The sequence below is a fragment of the Prionailurus viverrinus genome, chromosome B1 (assembly GCF_022837055.1).
Source record: "Prionailurus viverrinus isolate Anna chromosome B1, UM_Priviv_1.0, whole genome shotgun sequence".
Lineage (NCBI taxonomy): Eukaryota > Metazoa > Chordata > Mammalia > Carnivora > Felidae > Prionailurus > Prionailurus viverrinus.
In genome coordinates this window covers 194,623,072-194,635,763 of record NC_062564.1, presented here as the reverse complement: position 1 = coordinate 194,635,763, position 12,692 = coordinate 194,623,072, and the positions used below count along the sequence as shown (strand labels likewise).

The window sequence follows — 12,692 nt, the reverse complement described above, 5'->3', positions numbered from 1 at the left end:
GCAGTAGGAGGGAGGAAAAAGGACGACAAAGAGCCAAAGAGTAAATTCACACTGTCTCTTTTTTTGAACAAGATAGCCAGCTTCTCCTTTGAAGCTTTGAAGCCAGTATTTATTTTTATTTTTTTAAATATGAAATTTATTGTCAAATTGGTTTCCATACAATACCCAGTGCTCATCCCAACAGGTGTTCTCCTCAATACCCATCACCCACCTTCCCCTGACTCCCACCCCCCATCAACCCGCAGTTTGTTCTCAGTTTTTTACTTATTTATTTATTTATTATTATTTTTTTAATGAAATTGTCAAATTGGTTTCCATACAACACCCAGTGCTCATCCCCAAAAATACCCTCTTCCATACACATCACTCACCCTCCCCTCCCTCCCACCCCCCATCAACCCTCTGTTCTCAGTTTTTAAGAGTCTCTTATGCTTTGGCTCTCTCCCACTCTAACCTCTCTTTTTTTTTTTTCCTTCCCCTCCCCCATGGGTTTCTGTTAGGTTTCTGAGGATCCACATAAGAGTGAAAACATATGGTATCCGTCTTTCTCTGTATCACATTGTCTCTTGAGTAAGTTTTCAGAAAACTGCCATAAGGCACTTCTGATAACACCCCATTGGCCAGAACTTACTCATGTGACTTCACCCAGCAGGAGAGAAGGCCAGAAAATGAAGGCTTTGTTCTGTCCAGCCATAAAAATGCTATTCCTTTAGAGGATGGTTAAAAGTGGGTTTTGGAGAGACAGCTGGTTGGCTCTGGCCCATTGCACCATTTACTCCTTAGCACATAGTAAATGTGCAACAGATGCCTGTTATCATGACTCTTATTGTCCATTTATGTACACTTTGCTCATCTGAGAACTCAGGAGAAAGACTCTCAGCTCAGTTCTAAGGTTTCTGGCACTCCACTGTTCTGATCCCTGAAAGCCAGGCGCAGTCCTTGGGACTGTGAAGCCAGAAGTATTCTTCTGTGTGTCCCTCCAAAGGCTTCACCCACGGGTTTGAAATTATCAGAAGGAAATCAATATAACTGTGTTTTTTCTAGAAATTGGGAGATACATTCTTCAAACATATTGAGGTAGACAGGCCTTCGGTCCTCATGGTTTAAAATAGAGTCTAATCTTCGAATTGTATTGAAATGTCAATATGTTTTAAAAAATAGCTGATAGAGAGGAGCCTCGGTGGCTCACTTGCTTGAGCGGCTGAGTTCAGCTCAGGTCGTGATCTCGCAGTCTGTGGGTTCGAGGCCCGCGTCAGGCTCTGTGCTGTCAGCTCAGAGCCTGGAGCCTGCTTCGGATTCTGTGTCTCCCTCTCTCTCTGCCCCTCCCCCACTCACGCTCTATTTCTCTTGTTATCAAAAATAAATAAACATAAAAATATATTAAAAATAGCTGATAGAAATAGATTTTATCCAAGTCAATTATGTATGGAAGAAGACAAGTTGGTAGAATTAGATGGAAATGATAAAGTGTTTGAAAATGTAGGTATCAAGATGGGGTGTTCCTCTTGACACAAGTAAGACATTGAATTCATGCAATGTTACCAGATTGGGCATGCATATGTATGTTTTCAGTCAGAAACTTAAAAATGAATAGGACACTTCAGAGCCAGGTCAAGCGTGTTATCCATGTCTGTTCTATTTGGCAGAGTCGGGACGAGGGTGAATTACAATTAAAGTTAAAAAGAGCTACTCAGGGCACAAATTTTAGGGAGGTGTCACTCTTAGGGCCTTACAATTCCCTGGGTGTCATATTTATCTCACCTAGTTTTGTCCTTGCCATTCAACGTGTAGTTTTTCAATGGACAATGTTAAAAAAAAAAAAAAAAAAAGGAGGCAGTCTTTAAAGATTCTGCACTGAAAATTTCAAAATATGTGAAGGTTTTTGGAATATACTAATTAATATGTAAAGGAACCATAGAAGAAGACTCACCGGAAATAATCTGAGCAAATGAGAAAATTTCAGTTAATATCACTGAAATGCTACTAAAATATTTTCGGGAAACATGCTTTAGTTTCTAATAATACCTTTCAGACACTGTCAGATAAGAAAACTGAGGGCATCTTACTTTTTAAAGTATATAGTAATTAACAATGTTCAGTCACTTCATGAATTCATGACTATAAAATTAACAGGGCAGTTAATAAAATAATATATCTTCTCTTTAAATGTCTCTTACAGAAGTATTTTGTTTTGTTGGTAAAGGTTTTCATTCATAAGTGAAACAACAATCCATCCAAAGGGAACTGATAATAGCCTATCCGCTCAGAGCAAAAGAGTGAGTTCAGGATGGCAGCCGCTTGTATTTCTGCCACACAAAACAGATAAAATTCTCAGAAGGTACATGCAAAAAGCTCTATTACGCAGATGGCCACATTTAACCATATTACTGGTGATGACAATGTGACTCCAGATGTTCCCAAACCCTACCACTCAACTTGAGCTCTCATTTTAGGCTTGATATTTTCCTTTCCTAGTTTTGCTAAGGACACAAACATGATTTAAATCCTTGATGTATTAATTATAGTCAAAGGCACATCCTACAACACATGAATCCGGAATTTCATATCCATCCAACACAGTCTGATTTAAGGGAGCGCGTTCACCAGCAAACTTGCAATGCTGACCATCTTTGGATTAAGCTGCTTGACTAAGGAAAGCAAGATTTGTATTGTTTTGCCAATGCCAATTCTATCTATAGCGACCAAGACATTCTTTCCAGTTAAAGTTGCAAAATCATCTCCATAAATTTATTTTACAGCTCCAATTGAATGGTCATTACAATAGCTCTTCAGTCTCATAAAATCTGGAGTCAGGGGAAGGATCTATTAGAATTTCTGTTCAGTGCTTTGTTATAATCCAGGAAGTCAGTAGAGAATTTACAGTCCCCGCCCCTCCCTTCCCCGCCCCCGGGGCCTGCAGCTACCCCAGCTGGGCTGCCCTGTGATAGCCTCTTATCTTCACAGATTTTTTTTTTAACCTTTCTTTCTTTCTTTCTTTCTTTCTTTCTTTACTTATTTATTTTTGAGAGAAAGAGAGACAGAGAAAACAGGGGAAGGGCAGAGAGAGAGGGAGACACAGAATCCAAAGCAGCCTCCAGGCTCTGAGCTGTCAGCACAGAGTTGGATGTGGGGCTTGAACCCACGAACTATGAGATCATGACCTGAGCCGAAGTTGGAGGCTTACCCGACTGAGCCACCCCAAGTGCCCTCACAGATTTTCAAGCGTAAGCCGTTTTGTTCTGTACATGATTAGTTCTTTAGGAATAGGTACCTTTTCTAAATCCTCAGTGTAATGATTAGATATATAAAATAAATCTAGGTCATAACCTGGTTTAGGATCACCAATCGTGATACAGGGCTGTGGGCCACCATAACGGAACTAGCTGAGCACGGGGAGCACCCAAGACTGTTTTTAACTAGCCTTTTGAAATTGTTAACACAGGTTGGATGACCAGGCCACCTCAGCAGCAGCCTCTTTTAGTAGAAAGAACACTGGACTTGGATAGAGGGTGACCAATTTGTCTTGGTTTGCCCAGGACTGTCCCAATGCTGACACTGAAAGCCCCTCATCTCGGGAACCTCCTCAGTCCCAGGCAAATGGGACCCCTGGTCATCCTCACTTGGAGTCAGAGTCCCAACTCTGCTATTAACTAGTCATATGACTTCGAGCTCGCTGCTTCATTCCCGGAGTTTGTTTCCTCATGGATACAACAGAGGGAGAGGCACCTCTCCTTCAGGTCTATTGTGCAGTTCTTGGGTGAAAACAGTGCCTGAGCCTTGGATTCCAGTATCCAGGCACTGCTCATTCCCAGGGACTCAGCTGATGGTCTGCCACTCAGTGAGAAGGGGTCCTCTGAACCCATATAGACCTGGCTGACTTGTATATATAAGGTGTTTTTGACTCAGGTATTTGTAACCCAAGGACTCCTTTTCTGTATTTACTAGAAGAAAATTCTAAGCCTTGGTAGTTTGAGATATTACCCTACTGGAGGCCCAACATCTCATTATGCTGATAAATGTGTCTCGTGTTTCGTTATGGGGCTGTAGTTTATCTTTGGGTTTTTAATGTATTCAGTGTCACATCAGGGGGATTTATAAGAAACACTATTGATGTTTAAATGCATTTGTAGAAAACCATTTTGAGTTTTTGAATTACAACAAGGGTGTCACCTGATTTTCCAGAAAGTCAGGAAAAGCAAGGCTGAGTTTCAAACTGGAGAAAGGGATCTGGGCTTTTCCATTTTCCTGAGTCCTTAAAGGCACCATCCTGGGGCTGGATATCGCATGTATCGCAACTATTGGGGCTGATTTGAAAGGCAGTGGTCAGGTTTTCTGAGTACGTTGTTTCTTAAATGTCTTTTCTTTGCTAAAGACTAACATATTTTTCAGCAAAGGCAGGAAAAGAAGAGGAGAAGTGTTGGCTGAGTGTGTGACCCAAGTGGATTGAAGTTGGATATAACAATATTCTGGAGGGGTGCCTGGTTGGCTCAGTTGGTTGAGTGTCTGACTCTTGATTTCAGCTCAGGTCAGGATTGATTTCAATCCCAGGGTCATGGGACTGAGCTCCACATTGGACTCTGTGCTGAACGTGGAGCCTGCTTAAGATTCTCTCTCTCTGTCTGTCTCTCTCTGTCTCTCCCTCTCTCTTTCTTGCTCTCTCCCTTTACCCCTCTTCCTTGCATGCTCTTTCTCTCTTTCTAAAATTAAATTAGATTAAATTAAATTTAATTTAATTTAAAAAAGAATATTCTGGAAAGTTAAAAATGCCAAACAAAGGCAAGCTCTTACCGATTTCTTCAAATTCAAGAAGCTTATTCATCTCACATTTCAAAAGTTCAGAGTATCTTACATTTGGTATCTTTTCTGAAAAGCTGTTATTTATTGATGATACATTTCACAATTATTGGCCACTTATAGTAGAGAAAATATGTTATTCCAAATTCTGATATCCTACTATTTCCCACTGTTATCCAAATCCAGAAAAGTTCAGTGGCGGTTAAAGTCCATCATTTCCATAAAACAGAAAAAAACAGAACTGAACAAAACAACTTAATGTAGCTTAGTAAACAACAATAACAACAAATACATATGTTTGTTGTTGTTGATATATATGTATATATACACATGCGTATGCCGTTATATATAATATTATATGTATATCTATATGTTAGATATAATATTATATGTATGTATATGTGTATACATCAGGTAGTAGACAGATTTAGGAAAGATGAATATTGAAGCCAGAAATTGGTACCAGGCTTAGAGGTCACAAGAACAATTTTTCACTGGTCCTGCTCTGTCTCCTGGGCCCTTCTGTGTGGCACAGATCAAATCTGCTCACTTATCTGGAGCATAAATTCCCCCATTCAAAGGTGACTCTCCCAGATCTGGCAGCTCTTTGAGCAAGACTCTTGCTGACAGCACACTCCCCCAAAAGGCTTCTCTGGATGACTTAGAAACCTCCTTAATGGCAAATGGAAATGTTAACTCTGAAAACTTAGCAGTTAACATAAGATTGCCTGTTCCTATATCCTGACGAATAATGCAGTTAAGAGCACGGAGTAAAGAAATGACAGTGCATTCTCAGGAATCAGCTCCCTTCTCTTCTCCGTCCCTGTCCAGCCACCTCTCGAGGGATTGTGTCTTCTCATATCGTCCAACACAGTGCCTCGAAGAACAACCAAATCATGATGATTACAACCACAGCAGCAAGAACAGCCCAGTGCTGACTGCTCTCGATAGTCTTATCACCTCCCTTCATCTTTGCCACGATTCTGTGCAGTGGCTGCTATTATGATTCCTTCTAAAAAGGAAACAAGGGAGGAACAAGGCTTAGAAAGATTTAATAAAGTGTTCAAGGACACCTGTATGAACGGTGGAGCTTGGATGTGAATCCAGAAAGCAAGACTCCAGAGCCTAATACTTAATCATATTTGAGTCGATAAGGAAGGTCTCAATAAATGCTCATGGAAAAGGTCACCCATGTAGTGTCTTACAATTGTCAATAGCTTTTCCATGCATTTGGTCCTCAGAAGCACTCTGTGACTCGAATGAGTATTCCCGTTCTATGGATGAGAAACTGGAGGCCCAGAGAGGTAGAAAGACCTGTCCAAGGTCACACAGAGAGTCTAGATCTTAAACATGAGTCTTCTGATGCTTAGTCAAGGGAGATTTCCCAGCCAGAAATTCTTTGAGCTTCAGATTCCTTACCTGTAAAGTGAAGACAGAACCTACCCACATACCTGCTTACCTGACCGCTATGACACGTCTCAGAACACAAGGTAGGAACCAAAATTAAATCGTCCTATGAGTCAGCGCAAGGTCACATTTTATTAACATTTGAAGTTTTCTGAATTGAAGCGAAATGGAAGGAGAAAGTGCAGCACTCTCCTGAGAGGGGAAAAGACAGAGAAATGCCCTGAGTCATGCTCTACATAGGACAAGATGGCTGTAGGCTTGGATGTCCAGACAGGAAGAGAAATCCAGGACAAGGATGGGGTGTGGGAAGAAAACAGTGTGGACTCTGGAACTGGGTTCAAATCCCAGCTCTGGAATTTCGTGAATCACTCAGGCACCGTGGGCAAGTCAATTCCTGTCTACTCTTCAGAGAGTGGACATGCAAAATGGGGTTAGTAATGGAAGCTACTTCACAGAGAGGTGGAGGGTATTAAATGGCCTGGTGTACTTCTTACAGTTGATGCTATGCCTGGTGTGGCTTTAGAAGGCAATAAGTAGTCCCTATCACAAGGGAGATTAGGAAAACATTACATAAGACTGAAAGCAGTGTTATGGTGGGTGTCTGTCTATGGTTTTCAAATTATCCAAGGTTTCCTGTCATATGAGGCACATTTTCCAGTGACAAGAAGACCGGATTCATGGCAAAACATTCTACCTCAATCCCAGAGAAGAAAGTCCCACCTTTTTGAGCCTCAGTTTTTTCTTGTGTAAAATGGGCATCTTACCTACCTCATTGAGAGGATATGAGATCTCGTGAGATAATGCAGGAGAAAATGTGGGGAAAAGCCGGAGACAAAAGCAGATTGCTGGTGTGGCGGTGATAACGACGATGGTGACATTATGGTTTTCCAATTATCTTGAAGTTTAAGGCAATAATAGAGTCTTTATAAACCCGACTCTATCTAAGATGCCCTTAGATGCAGGGGCACCCGACTCTTGATTTTGGCTCAGGTCATGATCGCACGCGGGTCATGAGTTAGAACCTCTCATCCGTTTCCGTGCTGACAGTGCGGAGCCTGCCTGGGGCTCTCTCTCTCTCTCTCTCTCTCTCTCTCAAAATAAATAAAGAAAGAAAGCTTAAAAAAAAAACCCAAATATGTAAATGAAAGCTATGGCAACTGTTCAAGGTAAATGTGTATCAAAATAATCCACCTAAGAGCCAGTGTGTAAACAGAAATACAAGGATGGCCAGCAGAGGGAGGCAGACATTCACGCTGGGGTAGCAGCTCATCTTCCCAGTACTCAGAGCGGACTTGACAGTGGCCCTGTGTGCAGACTGAACTGGACCGTAGGGCATCCGCATGCTTGCTCTGGCTCCTGTTCCAAATGCTCTGGAGATTCAAGGGATTAAACGTTTGAACAAGAACTATGACTCGAGGGGGCTGATGTTTAAATGGGACGGTCCTCTCCGAGGCCCCATTTCCATGGCTCTTCTTTACTAATTCCTGCCCTGGGGCCTCCCTCACCGTCTGCTTCTCCAGTCCTCTCCCAGAACTCCCTCATGCTTTCGTAGTGCCAGGTACTCCCCCTGTATTACCCTCCCTCACTCTTCTCTCGGCCCCACATCCAGCCTACAGAGGATCCCATTAGCTCGACCTCCAAAATATACCCGGAACCTGACCACATCTCACCATCCTGCTCAAGCTCCTAGTTTCCTGAGGTTCTTGCAAAGGCCTCTTTGGTTTCCTGAGTCTGCTCCTTGGCAGTGATTCTCCCCAGAGCAGCCAGAATGATGCTTTTGAAACACAAAACAGATAGCATCACTCCCCAGGCTAATACTCCCCAAAGGCTCCTCAGTGCACTAGAGCAAAAGCCAAGATGGACGGAGTCTCAGGGGCTTCTCCGCTTCCCCCATCCCTGCCTCTCTGTCCTCATCTTCTCCTTTCTCTCCCTTGTTCGTCTGCTCTTGCCACACTGGCCTCCTTGCCGCTTGCCACTCCCCATTTGGGGCCTTGTGCTGGCTACTTCCTCAGCCTGCAACACTTGCTAGCTATCTGCACGGTGAGTTCCCTTTGCTCTCCGTGTCTTGGCTTAAATGGCCTCCTGTGAAGTCTTCCTTGATCACACTGTACTCCTTCATGCAGCTTATAGCCCTCTGCCTCTTCTCTGTGCGCTGTTTTAAAAAAAGTTTATTTTGAGAGAGAGAGAGAATCCCAAGCAAACTCCTCACTGTCAGCACAGGGTGCGATGTGGGGCTTGAACCCACGACCCGTGAGATCATGACCTGAGCTGAAATCGAGAGTTGGATACTTAACTGGCTGAGCCACCCAGGCGCCCCTGCACACTTAGTTAAAATTTCATAGTTCTTCCAGTGTGCTGGAGACTATCTTTAGCGCTTCCAAAATATCCTGCTTTCTTCTCACAACATCCCCTACGATGTGAGCCTTATTACTACTCGCACTTTATAGATGAGGAAAGTGAGGTACAAAGAAATTATGTAGCTTGACCAAAGTCCCAGAGCTAGCGTAAGGTGGATCCAGGCTATACACTGTGCCCGGGCTCCCTTCCAGATCACTTAGCACCATGTGACCTGGTATTTACATATGTACTCATTTATTTTCTCTCTCCCTTCACCAGGCTGTAAGTTCTAAAAGGACAGGGACTTTTGTCAGTTTTATTCATTGCTGTATTCCTAGAAAAGGGCTAGCACATAGTAGGTGCTCAGTAGGCATTTGTTGAATGAATCACTAAACTTATCATAAGTAAAATATGTAAAGAATAGTGCCCAACGTCTTGTTTGCTTCTAACCCTCAGCGCCTGGAGAGTACTTGGCCTGGAGGAGGCACTCAATAGGTATTCTCAGATGGAACAGTGAAGAGGTTCCAGCTTCCTTATCAGTAAATGAGGTAGATGACCTTTAGGGTCCCTCCAGCTGGCAAACTGGCCTTGCCTTTCATTCAAGTTTTCTTCCCTTTAACATTGAGGAAGAGAATCACTGATGATTTACTATAGAGAAGTCACGTGATCTCCAAAGGACAGTGCCTGGCACGGCCGTTCTCCATAAACCATTACTGACTTAATCAATGATCAAGGGAATGTTTTTGGAAGAGCTTCCTGTGTGGTTGTGTGGATTGTGCTGTGCATTGAAAGGAACACAAGCAGGGCAGGGAGGGGACCGATGACGGTGTTGCCACAAGATCCAAGTGAGAGGCAGTAAGGGCAGAAGGATGTGAGGCACAGGGAAGAAGCCACCAGCCAGCTGTGGGCATAGCTAGTGGGAGCTGCCACGTTCCATCCTGGGGTGGCCGAGGGAAGAGAGTTAACCCCTGGGAGGAGAGAAAGGAGAGAGTGGTTTGGGGCGTGATGGGTGTGGACAACGTGAAACATGCATTCGGAGAGGTCCACTCAGGACCAGAGCTGGGGTGAGGAGTTTTACAGAAACCAGCAGAGATGAGATCATCAGAGAACAGAGCAAAGAGAGAAAAGGGCCAGAAACGGATTCTGGAGGGACTGCCCAGGTCCAGGAAATGGGGGTGAAGAAGGGCAGGAGAGGGTCAGGGAGATAGGAGAACCAGAGAGCACAGTGCAGTGCAAATCAATGTGGAGATATGTCCACAAAGAGAAGGGGAGCAGCCCCAATACCTGCCCAGAGATCAGAACGAGCTGGGAAATTGCAAACCACTGAGCCTCTCAGCTGGAGAGGGCACTGGGGGTGCCCAGTGGTGAGGGGGTGGAGGGTGCATGCAGTGGCCAGCCCTGTCCTTTGCTGTCTGCTGGCTGTGGCTTTGGGCAGGTTACGCATGCATCCTGGGCTTCAGCTTTTTCATCTATGAAACACCTCTAGCATCATGTACCTCCATCAGAGGGCTGTGAAAGTTAGACAAGACGAAGCAAATAAGGTTCTTAACGCCCAGTAAGTTTTCATCACACGTAAACTGCAATTAGTGGAAAGTACAATAAAAATCAATGGGGATCAGTTTGGAACTGAAGGGAATGGTTATCTTGGACTCTGAAGCATAGATGGGTCAAGGAAAGTCTTCTGTGAAAGGTCATTGGGCTTTGCCCTTGGTCACTCCTGGCAGAGATTCTGCATAAGAAAGAATCAAAGAGGCCGGAGGTGGGTGGTTAGCCCAAAGGGTCCGAAGGGAGGCTGGGAGGCTGGGAGGCTGGGAGGGTGCGTCCCAGGGAGGAGGAGGGATGCCCTAGACTGGAGCAAAGGGCAAGAACAGAATGCAGGGAAGCAAGTCATGAGTTTTAAAAATGCAGAAAAGGACAGCTACTCCAGCAATTGAAAAGTTTAGCATTCTTGGAGTTAATTTAGACCCAGCGTTCCACGCAGTATCCTTGGATGTTTGCTTTCCATTCTAAAAACCATAGATGGGGTCCAGCTCTGGCCAAACCTGGGATACAAAGACGAATCAGGCTGAGCCTTCACCTTAAAGAGCTTACAATCTAGAGGGGACAAACACAATGACAAATTCATTCATTCATTCATTCATTCACTCATTCAGCAAGTTTTATTAAGCCCATTTTCTATGGCTCATGGCACTAAGACCCACCTCAACTCTCCATGCACACCTCCAAAACATGGCTTATAATAATGGTCTATTTACATGTCTGTTTCTCTGCGCTGGCTAAGCTTTTAGAAGGCACCTGTCTTTTTCATTACTCTATTTCTAATAACACAGTGCTATACAATAACATAGCTCAACATATTGATTGAAACTGAAGTATAACATATTAAAAACCAAAATGAAATCATCAAGGGTGAAATAAAGCAGACCCTAAAATCAATACAGACAAGCAGCAAATTAACTCAACTGTATATCACATTGATAACTCAACCATCCAGACAATAAGAATTAATTCAAGACTTGTTTTATTTATTTATTTATTTATTTATTTATTTATTTATTTTGAGAGCTAGAGAGTGAGACAGGGAGGGGCAGAGAGAGAGGGAGAGACAGAGTCCCAAGCAGGCTCCTCACTGTCAGTGCAGAGCCCAGTGTGGGGTTTGATCCCATGAAATGTGAGATCATGACCTGAGCTGAAATTAAGAGTTGGACGCTTAACTGACCGAGCCTCCCAGGCTCCCAGATTCAACACTTGTTTTGTTGGAACATAATACCTTGGTTGTGCATTATTAGTGCGGTCTATTCTAAGGGCAAAAATAACCACAAATAAATCCTGAACTTTAATTAATAGGTTTGTATTGACATACTGCATCATGTTTTGCAGGTTAGACCAAAAGAGTACTTGAATGGATATGTAAAATGGAGGAAGTTGAGGATTTGAATTCAAGGGGTCACTGTGAATGCCTACATATTTGCAGATGCAAAATCATTTGGCTACACTGGTAATTTTGCCATATTTATTTTAATTCCTCTGACGTCTTAATTCAACAACATTTGTAGAACATTTACTATATTCTGGACACCATACTGAGCACTTTACATGAAATATTCCATTTAATCCTCACCCACTACTCTGTGTGATATATATAACTCTTATTAAAAAGGTGAGAAATTTGCCCAAGTTGATGGCAAAGCTAAGTTTGGTCTGACCCCAGAACTGTGCTTATAATCCAGAGATAAATAAGACTATTTGTATTTTAGCCGCATTTTAAAGCACTGCATTCATTTGTGACACTCAACTTGATGTTACTGCTGAAATAAGCAAGCCTTATGGGGGAATAAGGGACTCTTTGGAATCACCTAATTTGTCAATGAAAGCATTTGTGCTCATTTTAAGGGGCCTGGGAGGCAAGAATGTGGGGTTTTAGAACTGGCTCTGCCAATCTGGAGCACAGCCTTGAGCAAGTACATTAGACCTCCTGAGTCTCTGCTTTCTCTTTTCTGAACTGAAGGAGCTGGAAGACACAAGGAGTCCCTGACTCAAATGTCCACAAGGTTTGACGCAAATAAATAAGATGGCCTGACGACCTGTGTCCTGTGTATGGTGTCAGTGACCTCTCAGCTCCAGACGTGCACACCTGAGGTCACCAGATCTTCCTCCTCACTAAGAGGAGCCAGGAATGCAGACTTTTATGTGACATCTTTCAAATCTTAAATTAAAAAAAAAAAATGCTTGCGTGGATAAAAAATAGACGCAAAAAAACACAACAACCCCAAAACAAAACCAACACTACCAGTATGTGGTCCTTAGGCCAACGCCGTGTGGTTTCTAGATCAGATGATCTCTGAAGTCCTTTCAAGGACTCTTTGTAGAAAATGAAATGGTCCCTTCAGGCATGGAGCAGATGTTTTGGGCCTTAACTTGTGATGCTCAGAGCTGATTATCTCGTTCATCTTCTCAAATTCTTCAAGGTTACATTGGGAGAGTGGACATGTCTATGTACCTCTTTGGACTGCCATCTGCTTACCTGTGGAATGAAGACACTGAAGGTCTCTGGGAAAGGGGAATAAAACTAATATCCATTGAGAACATGCTGTATGTCAGCGACTTTTCAGGAATCATACCGTTTGTATTAGTTGGGATTCTTCAGAGTCACA

At 43.2% G+C, this 12,692-nt stretch overlaps 1 pseudogene; it reads right to left on the bottom strand.

Moving 5' to 3' along the window:
• Positions 1 to 2,449: 2,449 nt before the first annotated feature.
• Positions 2,450 to 7,543, bottom strand: LOC125164915 (hypoxanthine-guanine phosphoribosyltransferase-like; annotated as a pseudogene).
• Between the last annotated feature and the right edge of the window lie 5,149 nt (positions 7,544 to 12,692).